The sequence below is a fragment of the Hemitrygon akajei genome, chromosome 30 (genome assembly GCF_048418815.1).
Source record: "Hemitrygon akajei chromosome 30, sHemAka1.3, whole genome shotgun sequence".
NCBI lineage: Eukaryota > Metazoa > Chordata > Chondrichthyes > Myliobatiformes > Dasyatidae > Hemitrygon > Hemitrygon akajei.
In genome coordinates, this window is record NC_133153.1 from 40,424,736 (window position 1) to 40,439,505 (window position 14,770).

The following is a 14,770-nucleotide window of genomic DNA, read 5'->3' on the forward strand; positions in this document are numbered from 1 at the left end:
CAAGAATGCATCCAGCAGCCACTCTACAAACTCCCTATCCTGTGGTCCAGCACCAACCTGATTCTTCCAGTTCACCTGCATGTTAAAGCTTCAGAGCTGATCTGTTGATCCTGTGAGTTATGGTTTGCCAACCCAGAAGACTTACTTATCCCGACTATTTTCCCTGTCAGCCATTCCTCCAGGAATGCATTTATTTTGTTCTTCTCCACAAGTGTAGCCTGACTACAGAACATAGAACATTACAGCACAGGAAGAGGCCCAAAAACAATTAAATTTGCAATCAAATGGCTAACTAAAATAAACCCCTCTGCCTACACAATGTCCATATCCTTCCATTCTCCATACATTCATGTGCCTATCTAAACGTCTCTTAAAAGTCCCTAATGTATCTGCCCCTACCACCACTCCAGGCAGTGCATTCCAGGCACCCACCACTCTCTGTGTAAAAACTTTCCCCTCACACCTCCTTTGAAATTACCCGCTCTCACCTTCAACGTATGCCCTCTGGTTTTAGACATTTCAAACCTGGGGAAAAGATACTGTCTGTCTACTCTATCTGTACCTCTCGTAATCTTACAAACCTCTGTCAGATCTCCCCTCAGCCTCCGCCACTCCAGAGAAAACAACACAAGTTTGTCCATGATAGCACCTGCCCTGCGATCCAGACAGCATCCTGACAAACCTTTTCTGCATCCTCTCCAAAGCCTTGACATCCTTCCTAGTATGGGGCGACCAGAACTGTGTGCAATACACCAGAAGCGGTCCAACTAGAGTTTTGTAAAGTTACAACATACAGACATACAGTACGTTGCAAAAATCTTAGGCATATATATCTATATATAGCTAGGATGCCTGAGGGTTTTGCACAGTACAATAGTGATTTTATGTATTGCACTGTTCTGCTGCCATAAAAAAACAAATTTCATGATATGTGAGTGACGACAAACCTGATTCTGATATGGGTCTCTATTGTGGACTGAGAGTGGGAAGGGGTCAGGGAGAGGAGGATCACGGTTGAGGCAAGGGGAAAGGAGAGGGTAGGGAGCAGGAAGCACCAGGGAGACGTTCTGTAATGATCAATAACCCATTTGCTTGGAATCAAATGACCTTGCCCGGTGTCTCAGGGCTGGGTGTATCTGCACCCATGCCACCTCCTGCCTCTGACCCTCCTTCTCTGCCACCTGTCCCACACCCCTGCTGCGGCACTCACCCTCACCATTCTCAACATCCTTTGCTCCCACCAGATTTACAAACTCGCTCCCTGCTCCACATTGACAAATACAATACTGTGCAAACGTCTTAAGGGCCCTAGGTACATATACGAAGGGTGATTGATAAGTTCATGACCTAAGGTAGAAGGAGTCAATTTTAGAAAACATTTATTTTTCAACGTAGTCCTCTCCCACATTTACACACTTAGTCCAGCGATCGTGGAGCACACGGATCCCTCCTTTGTAGAAGTTGGCGTCTTGGACCTCCAGAAGTGGTCGACAGCAGGGGTGATTGATAAGTTTGACTTAATGGTGATAGGTGAGACCAAGTGGGTTGGAGAAGGAAGTTCGAAGCAATGAGATCATGAATGGAAAAGGTAACGGGCTGGAGAAGGAAAAATCTGATTGGAGAGAAGAGTGGCTCATGGGAGAAAGGGGAGGAGGAGGGACACCAGGAGGAGGTGATAGGCAGGTGAGAAGAGAAGAGTTAAGAGGTGGGGGCAGAGTGGGGAATTGACAAAGAGGGAAGGGGAGGGTGAAAAATAAGTTTAAGTTGGAGGAATCGCTGTTTGTGCCATTAGGAAGGAGGCTACCTAGATGGAATATGAGGCATTGCTCCTCCAACCTAAGAGTTGCCTCTTCATGGCAGCAGAGGAGGCCATGGACCAACATGTTGGAATGGGATTGGGTATTGAAATTAAAATGGTTGGCCAATGGAAAATCCTGCTTTTTGCAGATGGACTCAAGGTGTTCAACACAGTAATAGAACCATAGAACACTACAGCACAGAAAACAGGCCATTCAGCCCTTCTAGTCTGTGCTGAAACTTTATTCTGCTAGTCCCATTGACCTGCACCCAGTCCATAACCCTCCAGACCACTCCCATCCATGTATCTATCCAATTTATTCTTAAAACTTAGAAGTGAGCCCACATTTACCATGTCAGATGGTAGCTCGTTCCACACTCCCACCACTCTCTGAGTGAAGAAGTTCCCTCTAATGTTCCCCCTAAACCTTTCCCCTTTCACCTTAAAGCCATGTCCTCTCGTATTTATCTCTCCTAATCTAAGTGGAAAGAGCCTACTCGCATTTACTCTGTCTATACCCCTCATAATTTTGTAAACCTCTATCACATCCTCCCTCATTCTTCTACGCTCCAAGGAATAAAGTCCTAACCTGTTCAATCTTTCCCTATAACTCAACTCCTAAAGACCCAGCAACATCCTAGTAAATCTTCTCTGCACTCATACAATCTTGCTGATATCCTTCCTATAGTTAGGTGACCAGAACTGCACACAATACTCCAAATTTGGCCTCACCAATGTCTTATACAACCTCACCATAACATCCCAACTCCTATCCTCAATACTTTGATTTATGAATGCCAGGACGCCAAAAGCTTTCTTTACAACCCTGTCTACTTGTGACATCACTTTCAGGGAATTATGTATCTGAACTCCCAGATCCCTTTGTTCCTCCGCACTCCTCAGTGCCCTGCCATTTACTGTATATGTCCTACCTTGATTTGTCTTTCCAAAATGCAACACCTCACACTTGTCTGCATTAATTTCCATCTGCCATTTTCAGGCCCATTCTTCCAGTTGGTCCAGATCCCTCGGCAAGCTTTGAAAGCCTTCCTCGCTGTCCACAATGCCTCCAGTCTTAGTGTCATCAGCAAACTTGCTGATCCAATTTACCAGTAATCCTCAAACTTATGGTGGGTCTTGAATTATTTTCTTACTGATATGAATAAAGATCTCACACAACACAAGCTTATAATTCATTTTACCACCAGGAACTAACGATCAATCTGCCCATAAACAAACTGCACACACTAGTAACAAATCCGATATTTAAACATTAAAAAAAAGAGTAGGCCATTTGGCCTGCCAAGCCTGTTCTATCATTCAATAAGGTCATGATCAAAATGGTGAGGTAATATTCACAGGTTCATGGACCTAATGGAAACATACTCACAGAGTAAAGGTAGAGTACCTTTCAGGAACACAAATGATTCTGCAGATGTTGGAAATCCAGCATAACACACACAAACTGCTGGAGGAACTCAGCAGATCGGGCAGTATCTATAGGGAAGAATTAAGAGTTGACATTTTGGGCCGAGACTCTTTGTCAAGGCTCGAAAAGAAGGGGGAAAGAAGCCAGAATGAAAAGGTGGGGGGGGGGGGTGAAGGAGTATATGCTGACAGGTGATAGGTGAGGCCAGGTGAGGAGAAAGGTGGGTGTGTGGGGGAAAGGGAAATGAAGTAAGAAGCTGAGAGGGGATAGGTGGAAGAGGTCAAAGGCTGAAGAAGAACGAACCTGATAGGAGAGGAGAGTGGACTATGGTAGAAAGGGAAAGGTGATGGACAGGTGAGGAGAAGAGAAGGGGCAAAAAGGGAGCCAGAATGGGAAATTACCGATAGTTAAAGAAATCAATGTTCACACCGTCAGGTTGGAGGCTACCCACACAGAATATCAAGTTTTGCTCCTCCAACCTGAGAGTAGCCTCACTGTGGCAGGAAACAGATCATTATGGAACACCTCTAGTTGTCAGCAACAAACACAATGAATGACAGGGGGAGCAAACACGAGGAAATCTGCAGATGCTGGAAATTCAAACAACATACACAAAATGCTGGTGGAACGCAGCAGGCCAGGCAGCATCTATGGGGAGAAGCGCTGTTGACGTTTCGGGCCGAGACCCTTCGTCATGACATGGGGAGGTGGTTTGGATCTTCTAGTCCCATCAAAGCTCAAGGATATTACTTCCTACAAAACGAAACTCAATAGTAAGAACAGCAGCGATACTTCACTACCAGATGAACTCAACACCCTCTATGCCCACTTTGAAAGGGAGAACACAACTACAGCTGTGAAGATCTCTGCTGCACCTAATGATCCTGTGATCTCCATCTCAGAGGCCGATGTTAGGCTGTCTTTAAGGAGAGTGTACCCTTGCAAGGTGGAAGCTCCCGATGGAGTACCTGGTAAGGCTCTGAAAATCTGTGCCATCCAACTAGCCGGAGTACTCAAGGCCATTTTCAACCTCTCACTGCTACAGAAGGAAGTTCCCACTTGCTTCAAAAAGGCACCAATTATACCAGTGCCTAAGAAGAATAACACGTATATTTGCTGATGAGACAACCATTGTTGGTAGAATCTCAGGTGATGATGAGAGGGTGTACAGGAGTGAGATATGCCAACTAGTGGAGTGGTGCCGCATCAACAACCTGGCACTCAACGTCAGTAAAACAAAAGAGCTGATTGTAGACTTCAGGAAGCGTAAGACGAAAGAACACACACCAATCCTCATAAACGGATGAGAAATGGAGAGAGTGAGCAGCTTCAAATTCCTGGGTGTCAAGATCTCTGAGGATCTAACCTGGTCCCAACATATCGAATAGTTATAAAGAAGGCAAGACAGCACCTATACTTTATTAGGAGTTTGAAGAGAGTTGGCATGTCAACAAATACACTCAAAAACTTCTAAAGATGTACCGTGGAGAGCATTCTGACGAGCAGCATCACTGTCTGGTATGGGGGGGAGGGGCTATTGAAAGAAAGAAACTGCTGAAGGTTGTAGATCTAATTAGCTCCATCTTGGGCACTAGCCTACAAAGTACCCAGGACATTTTCATGGAACAGTGTCTCAGAAAGGCAGCGTCCATTACTAAGGACCTCCAGCACCCAGGGCATGCCCTTTTCTTCTCACTGTTAACATTAGGTAGGAGGTACTGAAGCCTGAAGGCACACGCTCTGCAATTCAAGAACAGCTTCTTCCCCTCTGCCATCCGATTCCTAAATGGATATTGAATCTTTGGACACTACCTCACTTTTTTTTAATACACAGTATTTCTGTTTTTGTATGTTTTTTAAATCTATTCAATATACATAATTGACTTAACTTATTTATTTTTTTTCTCTCTCTGCTAGATTATGTATTACATTGAACTGCTGATAAGTTAACAAATTTCACATCATATGCAGTGATAAGAAACCTGATTCTGATTCTGATGAACTCCAGAAGTTTCCAGACCGGTTATTGCATCCTTGTTGGTCAGACAATGCTCTGGAATGTTCCGCTTCGTCATATCGACTATGGCTAGTTGTTATCTGCCCCTGAGCATGATATTAAATAAAACTGAATGCCAAACGATTGTACAAAGCTCTTTAAACAAAACTCCTCTCTATGTATCTTAATTTGCACACAAAGTAACACATCCTCACGCGAGACTATAGCTCATTAATAAATACTCCAGGCAGCCAAGGATGTACAGGTGAATCCGCTGGGATTTCATCAAAAAGAGTCACACATTTTTAAATAAGCCCTTTAATAATTGCTCTCTCCTTCTTAGTGTCAATTCTCTGTCCAGTTTAGAATACGAGCAAAGATTCATGAGCATTCACCTTTGCTGCATCTTCCATGTGAGTCTTTGTCAGAGATATCTGCAGTCTCCCAATCTACGCGGGCCTCACTGATATACAGGAGGCCACACTGGGAGTACCAAACACAGTAAATGACCCCAACAGACTCACAGGTAAAGTGTCACCTCACCTGAAAGGACTGTTTGAGGCCCTGGATGGTAGTGAGGGAGGAGGTGTAGGGGCAGGTGTAGCACTTGTTCTGCTTGCAAGGATACATGCCAGGAGGGAGATCAGTGGGGAGGGAGAAATGGACATTCATGTGTCTATCTAAAAGCTTCTTAAATGTTCCTAGTTTCTCTAATTTCACCACTTGCCCTGGCAATGTATTCCAAGCACCCACTACTTTCTGAGTTAAAAAAGGCTAGCCCCACATAACCCCTTTAAATTTACCCCTCCTTATCTTCAATGCACGCCCTCTGATACTTGACATTTAGCTGCTGGGAGAAAGTCTATCTCTGCTGCTCATAATCTTATTAACCTTTATCATATCTCCCCTCAGCCTCCGCTGCGCCAGGGAAAACAACCCAATGTTGCCTAGATTCTCCTCAAAGCATATCCTTCTGTTACGTTCCCCAGTAACCAGGTGACTTATCAGCAAAGATAGATGGGTCCGCTGAAGCTTGATACTACTATTTTCAAACGTTTTTATTTATAAAGGGGCACAAACGCATGGTTAATACAAAACATTCAGATCATGTACGCCGTCACAACTCAATCTAAAGCACAGGTATAGTAATAATCAATCAGAAATAAGCTCTATCGTTGTCTAGGGGTAATGTAGATATATATTGTTTACTGGATATTTAAAAGTCTTTTTGCGGTCACGGCAGTTCCACCAGCTGCCGTTGTCGTGGTGTCGCGTTGGTGCACTTTTGTTAGAAAGAGAGAGAGAGAATGAAACATTTACCCGACAGGTTTTCCAACCTGTAGGAGGTAGGCGGAAGTCTCGTTGGGGTATGGACTCTCATCTGTGGCTTCCCCTGTAGCTAGGCCGTTCTTCCGTGGTGAGGTCGCCAATCCCAAGCAAGGAAAAGACGCACACGAACCCCTCCACCGGCTGTCGCAGGAATTCTCGCGTATCTTCTGGTGCGTCTGAAGGGGTCCTCCCCCCCAGACCCTCCTGTATACTTCCTCACGGGACCGCGGTGTCAATCTCTCTCAACCAGCCCACTTTGCCCGAGGGCTTTACACGTGGTCTTCATGAGACAATAGTCAAAGAGTCGCTTTATTCTGCTTCCCGGGGGAACGTGGTCTTCAGCACGTCTCCCTCTCTCTCTTGGGTCATTTGACCCCCCCTTGACTAGGGCTCTTGCGAATCTCACAAAGGAGGGGGCTGGGGTCATAACACTTCTAATCCGGTTTTCATTCTAGCAAATCTCTTCTGCATCACCATCATCATTATCATTATGTGCCGTGTTGTATGACATGGGTGATCATGATCTTTCCATGACCATGACTGTTCTTGGCAAATTTTTCTGCAGAAGTGGTTTGCCATTGCCTCCTTCTGGACAGTGTCTTTACAGGACGGGTGACCCCAGCCATTATCGATTCTCTTCAGAATCAAGATCAGGTTTAATATCACTGACATACGTAGTGAAATCTGCTGCCTTTGCAGCAGCAGTACAATGCAATAACATAACAATAGAGGAAAAATGTGTATAGTAAATAGTAAAATTAATAATCAGTGCAAAAATAGAAACAAAAAAGTAGCGAGATCATGTTCATGGGTTCAATGTCTATTTAGAAATCCGATGGCAGAGGGGAAGAAGTTGTTCCTGAATTGTTGAGTGTGTGCCCACAGGCTCCTGTACCTCCTCCCTGATGGTAACATTGAGATTAAGGTATGACCTGGATGATGGGGGTCCTTACGATGGATGCTGCCTTTTAGTGTCATCGCTCCTTGAAGATGTCCTGGATACTATGGAGGCTAGTGCCCATGATGAGGCTGACTGAGTTTACTACTCTCTGCAGCTTACGAACGTATTTTCATCCTGTGCAGTGCCACCCTTCCATAACATAGGGTGAAACAGCCAGTTAGAATGCTCTTCAGAGTATCATTCAAGAGAAACATGATGAAGCAGAGCACTGTAGAGGCCTAGAGCTATATACTGACAAAAGACTATGGACACTGGGGGTCAACTGAAGCACTCAGGGAGAAGATGGTTTGTGCTAAATGGCAGCATCAAGGGATGTGCAGAAAGCACTGCCAAATGGGTTCTAATCGAACAGGCTGACTGGTCTCCTGACCTAATTGTAAAGGGCAGCATCCAGGCATGATCTGGGGGGGGGGGGGGGGACATTTCACATTATGATGGGTATAGATAGGGTAAATGCAAGCAGGTTCTTTCCACTGAATGTCAGTGAGACCAGAACTAGAGATAATGGGTTAAGGGTGAAAGGCGAAATATTTAGGATGACGAGAGGGGAAACTTCTTCACTCAGAGGGTGGTGAGAGTGTGGAATGAGCCGCTAACTGATGTGGCTATATTCATTAGGAGTCTGAGAAGATTTGGTACGTCACTAAAGACTCTCACGAATTTCTACAGATGTACCACGGAGAGCATTCTAACTGGTTGCATCGCCGTTTGTATGGGGGGGACGGGGGGGGGGGGGGGAGTACTGCACATGATCGAAGTAAGCTGCAATGTTGTAAACTCACTCAGCTTCATCGTGGACATGAGCCTCCCCAGCATCTAGAACATCTTCAAGGACTGATGCCTCAAAAAGGCAGCGTCAAACATTAAGGACCCCCATCACCCAGGACATGGCTTCTCATTGCTACCATCAGGAAGGAGGTATAGAAGCCTGAAGACACACACTCAACGATTCAGGAACAGCTTCTTCCCCTCTGTCATCAGACTTCTGAATGGGCATTGAATCCATGAACACTACCTCGCTACTTTTTTTCTCTTTTTTATACTAATTATTTAACTTTTACTATATATATATATATATATATATATATATATATACACACACACACACACACACACACTCTTCTTGCTGTACTTAGTTTTTTATTATTGTACTGCTGCCGCAAAACAACAAATTTCACAACATATGCCAGTGATATTAAACCTGATTCTGATTTTGATTGAACATTTAAGAGAAGTTTTGATCAGTACATGGATGGGAGGGTAAGGAGGGCTGTGGTCTCAGTGCAGGTTGATGGGTCTAGGCGGAATATTAATTTGTCACAGTCACAGACAAGATGGGCCAAAGGGTCTGTTCCTGAGGTAAAGTGTTCAAATACTTATGGCATCATGAGCAAGACTGCAGTGATATGTAAAAGATGTATTTCAATTAAAAACTGGAGGCTGTACAGAAAAAAATTATTACAATTCCCTATTCCCTAATGCATGTCTGAAATCAAACTGATCTAGTTTGTCATAAATGTGTTATGTGACAAACTGTATTCCCACAATCAACAAGACTTTCAATTTATTTTCAATCAGCATCCTCAACTAATGTGCTTTCTAATAGCCTGTATCTCAAGATTCAGAATTATTTACAGAGAGAATCATATTAGTTTAACATGTTAATTTGTTTTAAATTACATCTTAATTAGAGTAAGTGATTATAACATATCCTTTTTTTTGCTTTGTAAATAAGCCCTCCACAGTTAATGAAGACAGGATCTGTCTCTTGAATTGTAAATTGAAGACACGATTCCTTGGCCAGTTGTACTTCTTTCTCTCAAAAGCAAAATAAATACCTGATATCTGAGCTGTGCTCATTTGTTGTGTAAACTCTTCTCTCTTCTATCTCAAATAAGAACAGAATGCCATGGTGGTGTAGCGGTTAACGTGACGCTATCACAGCTCAAGACGACAGAGTTGGGAGTTCAATTCCAGCGCCATCTGTCATGAGGAAACCCCTGTAAACACAGGGCTTTTCTCTGGGTGCTCCAGTTTCCTCCCACAGTCCAAATATGTACCGGTTAATAGGTTAATTGGTCATTGCAAATTGTCCCGTGATTAGGCTGGCATTTAAATAGCCGGACTACTGGGCAGGAAGGGTCTGTTCTGCTCCGTATCTCTGAATAAATAAGATAAATACAGATGCAGAATGTACTTACCAATAAGGCAACGTCACTGGGAACAGTTAATATGGAGGAGGTTCACGAGAATGGTCCAGGAAAGAAAGGGTTAACATAAGAGGAGCGTTTGATGGCTGGTGGGCCTCTACTTACTGGAGCTGAGAAGAATGGGGGGGGGGGGGGGTGGGAGGGCGGATTTCAATGAAACCTATCGAATGTTGAAAGGCCTAGACTGTGTGGACATGTAGAGGATGTTTCTTACAGTGGAGGAGTCTAGAACCAGAGGGCACAGCCTCAGAACAGAGGGCATCCCTTTAGAACAGGGATGAGGAATAATTTCTTTCATCCAGAGGGTGGTGAATCTGTGGAATTCATTGCCACGGATGGCTGTGGAGGCCAAGTCATTGAGTACTGAATACTTAAAGCAGAGGTTGCTAAGTTCTTGATTAGGCAGGGTGAAAAAGGTTATAACTTACGGACTCAGGCCAAGCTATGGAGGGTGCAGAAATAGATAGATAGATAGATAGATAGATACTTTATTCATCCCCATGGGGAAATTCAACTTTTTTTTAACTTACTTTTTTTTAATTTATTATAAAAATTACTTTTTATTTATTTTATTTAGTCCAGAGGTTCCCAACCTTGGACCAACAACACTAAGCAAGGGTTCCATGAACCCTAGGTTGGGAAAGCCTGATTTAGAGATTTGTGACCAAGTTACCTACTAAACAGTTTGTCTTTGGGACGATTGAGGAAATTGGAGCACTCAGAGGAAACCTACGCAGAGATGGCGCGATCGTACAAACTCCGGCAGGAACCTAAACTGGATCACTGGCACTGTAATAGTGTGCTATGCTAACTGCTACGTTCCAGACACTACCTTCAATTTGTGCTCTTGTGGGGAAAGGGGTTTCCCTCCTCTGATGACCCTGTCACAGCCTTGTGACAAAGGGCTGGACTATTTAAGTTGGAGAGGCAACTTCGCCCAGAGGAAGGCTCCCCTCTGCAGGCTGTGGAGTCATAACTGCATTCAACACTGATGTTTACAACTCAGTAAATCACCTCAATCGTGACAGGGATGGATATCAACCCTGCTCCTAGCTGCACTAAGTACATCGCGCAGATAAAACGAGAGATGGTGCAGATATTATTATTTATTTATTTCATTTAGAGACTTGTGACCAATTACTTACTAAGCCCTCCGTCTTTGGAATGTGGGAGGAAACCCCTGAGGTCATGGAGAGAAGGTACAAACTCTTACAGACACCATCAGGAATTGAACCTGTGTCGCTGGTGCTCTAACAACATCATACTACCCTGCTGCCATCTTTACTCGAAGGACATCAGTCCTAGCTTCAAACTGACCTCATCCTGGGAACAACTGTGATAAATCTGTCATGCACCCTCTCAACACATTCCTCCCATAGTAAAGGTATGACAATCACAAGCAGACCCCTTACAGGGTGACATAGAGCCTTCAGGGCCCAAAGCAAACCACACATCAGCCAATTACACCCATGGGACCTGCCATTTATTGTTTAATTTATTCAGAGATTTGTGACCAATGGACTTAATAACCTGCAATTGGGGAGGAAACCAGAGCATCTGGAGAAAACCCACCCTGGTCACGTAGAGAATGTGCAAACTCCTTACAGTCAGTGGCTGAAATTGAACCCGGATTGCTGGTGCTAACCACTGTGCTATCATACCTGCTTTCCCTGAACCTCATGAGATTGAGAGGCAACTTTACAGAGGTTTCTGAGGGGCATCGAGAACTTCGAATCTACACTGCAGATAAACAACTGTTTAACCAGAGTAGGGGAGTCCAATAGGTTTCCAGCCTAGCCTGAATTAACTGGCACAACACTGATCACTAAGTGTACTGACACAATGATAGCTTTGCACTAACATAATTGCGAGAGGGGGGTGGGTGGGCGAACTGCCAATCCTCATGGACGTGAGGAAGGAAGAGGAATGGCGGGTTGAAAGCATGGATCCAGCAGAGGACGAAGTGTCGGTGAGGTCCATAGTGGGCAGTAGAGGGTGAGGCCCGGAGCTGCGGCAGAGAAAGATACAGCCCGCAGTGGGAGAAACGGTCTGTTGAATGCGAGTACCTGGGGATCCTTGGTGGGAGGCCTGGAAACAGCCTGCCAATTTCTCACTGCACCTGTGCTTACAAGTACTTGTGCATCTGACAATAAAATTGACTTTTAATTTTTAGGGTAAAATCAGCTTGCGGTATTAAAGTTGTAACAGTTATTTTAGGTTAATATCACTTTCAACACACGGCGTGCTTGCTCGTGCCTGAGCTCGAATGTTGCCAGCCACTTTCACCTATCACATTTGTGGAGCTCTGGGCAGGTCTGATTACTTGTGTGATTTGCTGCCCCCTGCCTGCTTCTCATTGCCCACTGACAGCCAAAATCGTGAAGAGAGTTTTTCTTGCAGAAAGGGCAAGAGATGCTCAAAAAAATACTGCCTTACTCGTCGTTGCCTGCTGTAAATATTTATCAATCAGTTAAGACTCTGCAAGAATCTGGCGACATCCATCATTAAGGATCCCCACCCATTTCATGCTGTTACCATCGGAAAGGGGGTACAGAAGCCTGTAAGACACACACTCAGAGATTCAGGAACATCTTCCCCTCTGCCATCTGATTTCAAAATGGACATTGAACCCAAGAACACTAGCTCGCTACTTTTTTATTTCTATTTTATTGCATTACTTATTTAACTTTTATATATATATATAAAATTGTACTGCTGCCTTAAATCAACAAATCTCACAACTTACGTCGGTGATATTAAATGATTCTGAACATGAGATAATGAGATAACAGTCCAATGATCTCAGTTTAAGATCATAAGATATAGGAGCAGAAGTAGGCCATTCGACCCATTGAATCTGCTCCACCATTCAGTCATGGGCTAATCCAATCCAATTCTTCCAGTCATCCCCACACTTCTGCCTTCTCCCCATACACTTGTTGCCCCTGGCTAACCAAGAACCTATCTATCTGTCTTAAATGCACCCAATGACTTGGCCTCCACAGCCGCTCGTGGCAACAAATTCCACAGATTACCATCCTCTGACTAAAGTAATTTCTCTGCATCTCTGTTCTAAATGGACGTCCTTCAATCCTAATTCGTGCCCTCTTGTCCTAGACTCCCTTACCATGGGAAATAACTTTGGCATATCTAATCTGTTCAGGCCTTTTAACATTCGGAATGTTTCTATAAGATCCCCCTCATTCTCCTGAACTCCAGGGAATACAGCCCAAGAGCTGCCAGACTTTCCTCATATGATAACCCTTTCATTCCTGGAATCATTCGCACTAATCTTCGCTGAATCCTCTCCAATGTCCGGATATCCTTTCTAAAATAAGGAGCCAAAACTGCACACAATTGAGTTAGTAACTGTCTATTTTATGTTCTTGTTACTTAATTATATTTGCATCTGCACAGTTTGTTGTCTTCTGCACTCTGGTTGATCTTTCATTGAACCTATTATAGTTATTGATGTTTGGACAATTTAAATGCCAGGCTGGATGGGGTAGAAAAGGCCAGGTGTCTGTTCGCTGCTCTGCTTTAGTCCTGCTGAAGGGTCTCTGTTGAGTTACAGACCCTTCCTGCACATTTTTATATCCATAAAAGGGTTCATCTTCCTTTTTCTCCCCCCTTATCCCATCAATCAATTCATCCCATCTCTTTCTGCTCCATGTTCTCTTCATCTATCACCCCACACATTCCTCCATCTGGTATCCCTCCTCACCCTCTTCCTTTCATTCCATGGTCCACTGTCCTCTCCCATTAGATTCAATCTTCTTCAGTTCTTTGCCATATTTGAAGTAGCGACTAAGAGAGACATCATTGCAAAGTAGGAACCATTTGAAAGAAAAAGTTTTGTTGGGAATAAGTTTTATTTGAGCCAATAAAAAGGTCAAAATGGAGAGGCTGATATTGGAGTGGGTCAATGATAGAGAGGGAAGGCCTTGGCTCAACAAGCTCGGGCAAGGTTCTAAGTGAATTTCTAGTGTTTATTTTCTCTCTTCCTTGGTCTATTAGCAGACAGCTAGTGTGCTAAGAATGATCCAGTGTTAGTGGCATGTTCTTTGTGTAAGATGTGGGAACTCGGGGAGACCTCTTGTCTCCCTAAAAACATCTGCACGAGGTGCCTCAAGCTGCTGACCGCGTTAAGGAACTGGAGCTGCAGCTCATACAGGAGAATGAGATGACAGATAGAAGCTCCAGGGAGGTACTCATTTCTAAGTTGCAGGAGATAGGAATCTGGATGCCTGTCAGGAGAGGCAAAGGGAAAAGACAGTGCAGAGTAGCCCTGTGCCTAGATCCCCTCGATAATAAGTAAACTGCTTTGGATACTGTTGTGGGGGGGGGGGGGGGGGGGGGGGAAGAGAAGCCTCTGTGACCTGATCTCTGGCTCTGTGACTCAATAGGGAAATGGGGAGGGACTGCAGGAGTGATAGGGGATTCCATATTAGAAGAGATCCATATTAAGAGATTCTGTGGATATGATAAAGAAACTAGGAGGGTATATTGCCTCCCAGGAACACCTTGGATCAGCTCCAAGGAATTCTAAAGGGGATGGCGAGCAGTCAGAAGTTGTGATTACATATTGGTTTCAACAACATAGGTAGGAAAAGGATGGAGGTCCTTAAGGGAGAATATAGGGTATTAGATAGAAAGCAGAAAGGAGGACCTCCAGTTTAGTAATTTCTGGATTGCAGCCTGTGCCATGCCATGCACCATTGAGGGTACAAATAGGAAGATTTAGCAGATGAATGTGTGGCTGAAGAACTAGTGCAGAGGGCAGGGTTTTAGTCTTCTGGATCATTGGAATCTCTTTTGGGGAAGTTGTGACCTGTACTTTCCAGGATGAAAGGGTTAACATATGAGGAGTGTTTGACTCTGGGCCTGTACTCACTGAAATTGAGAATGAATTTCAATGAATGATCTCAGTGAAACCTGTTGAGATAGGGAGAATGGTTTCGAGTAGCAGGAGAGTCTAGGACCACAGGGCACAGCTGCAGAATAGAGGGACATCTATTTAGAACATAGATTAGAGGATTTACCTTAG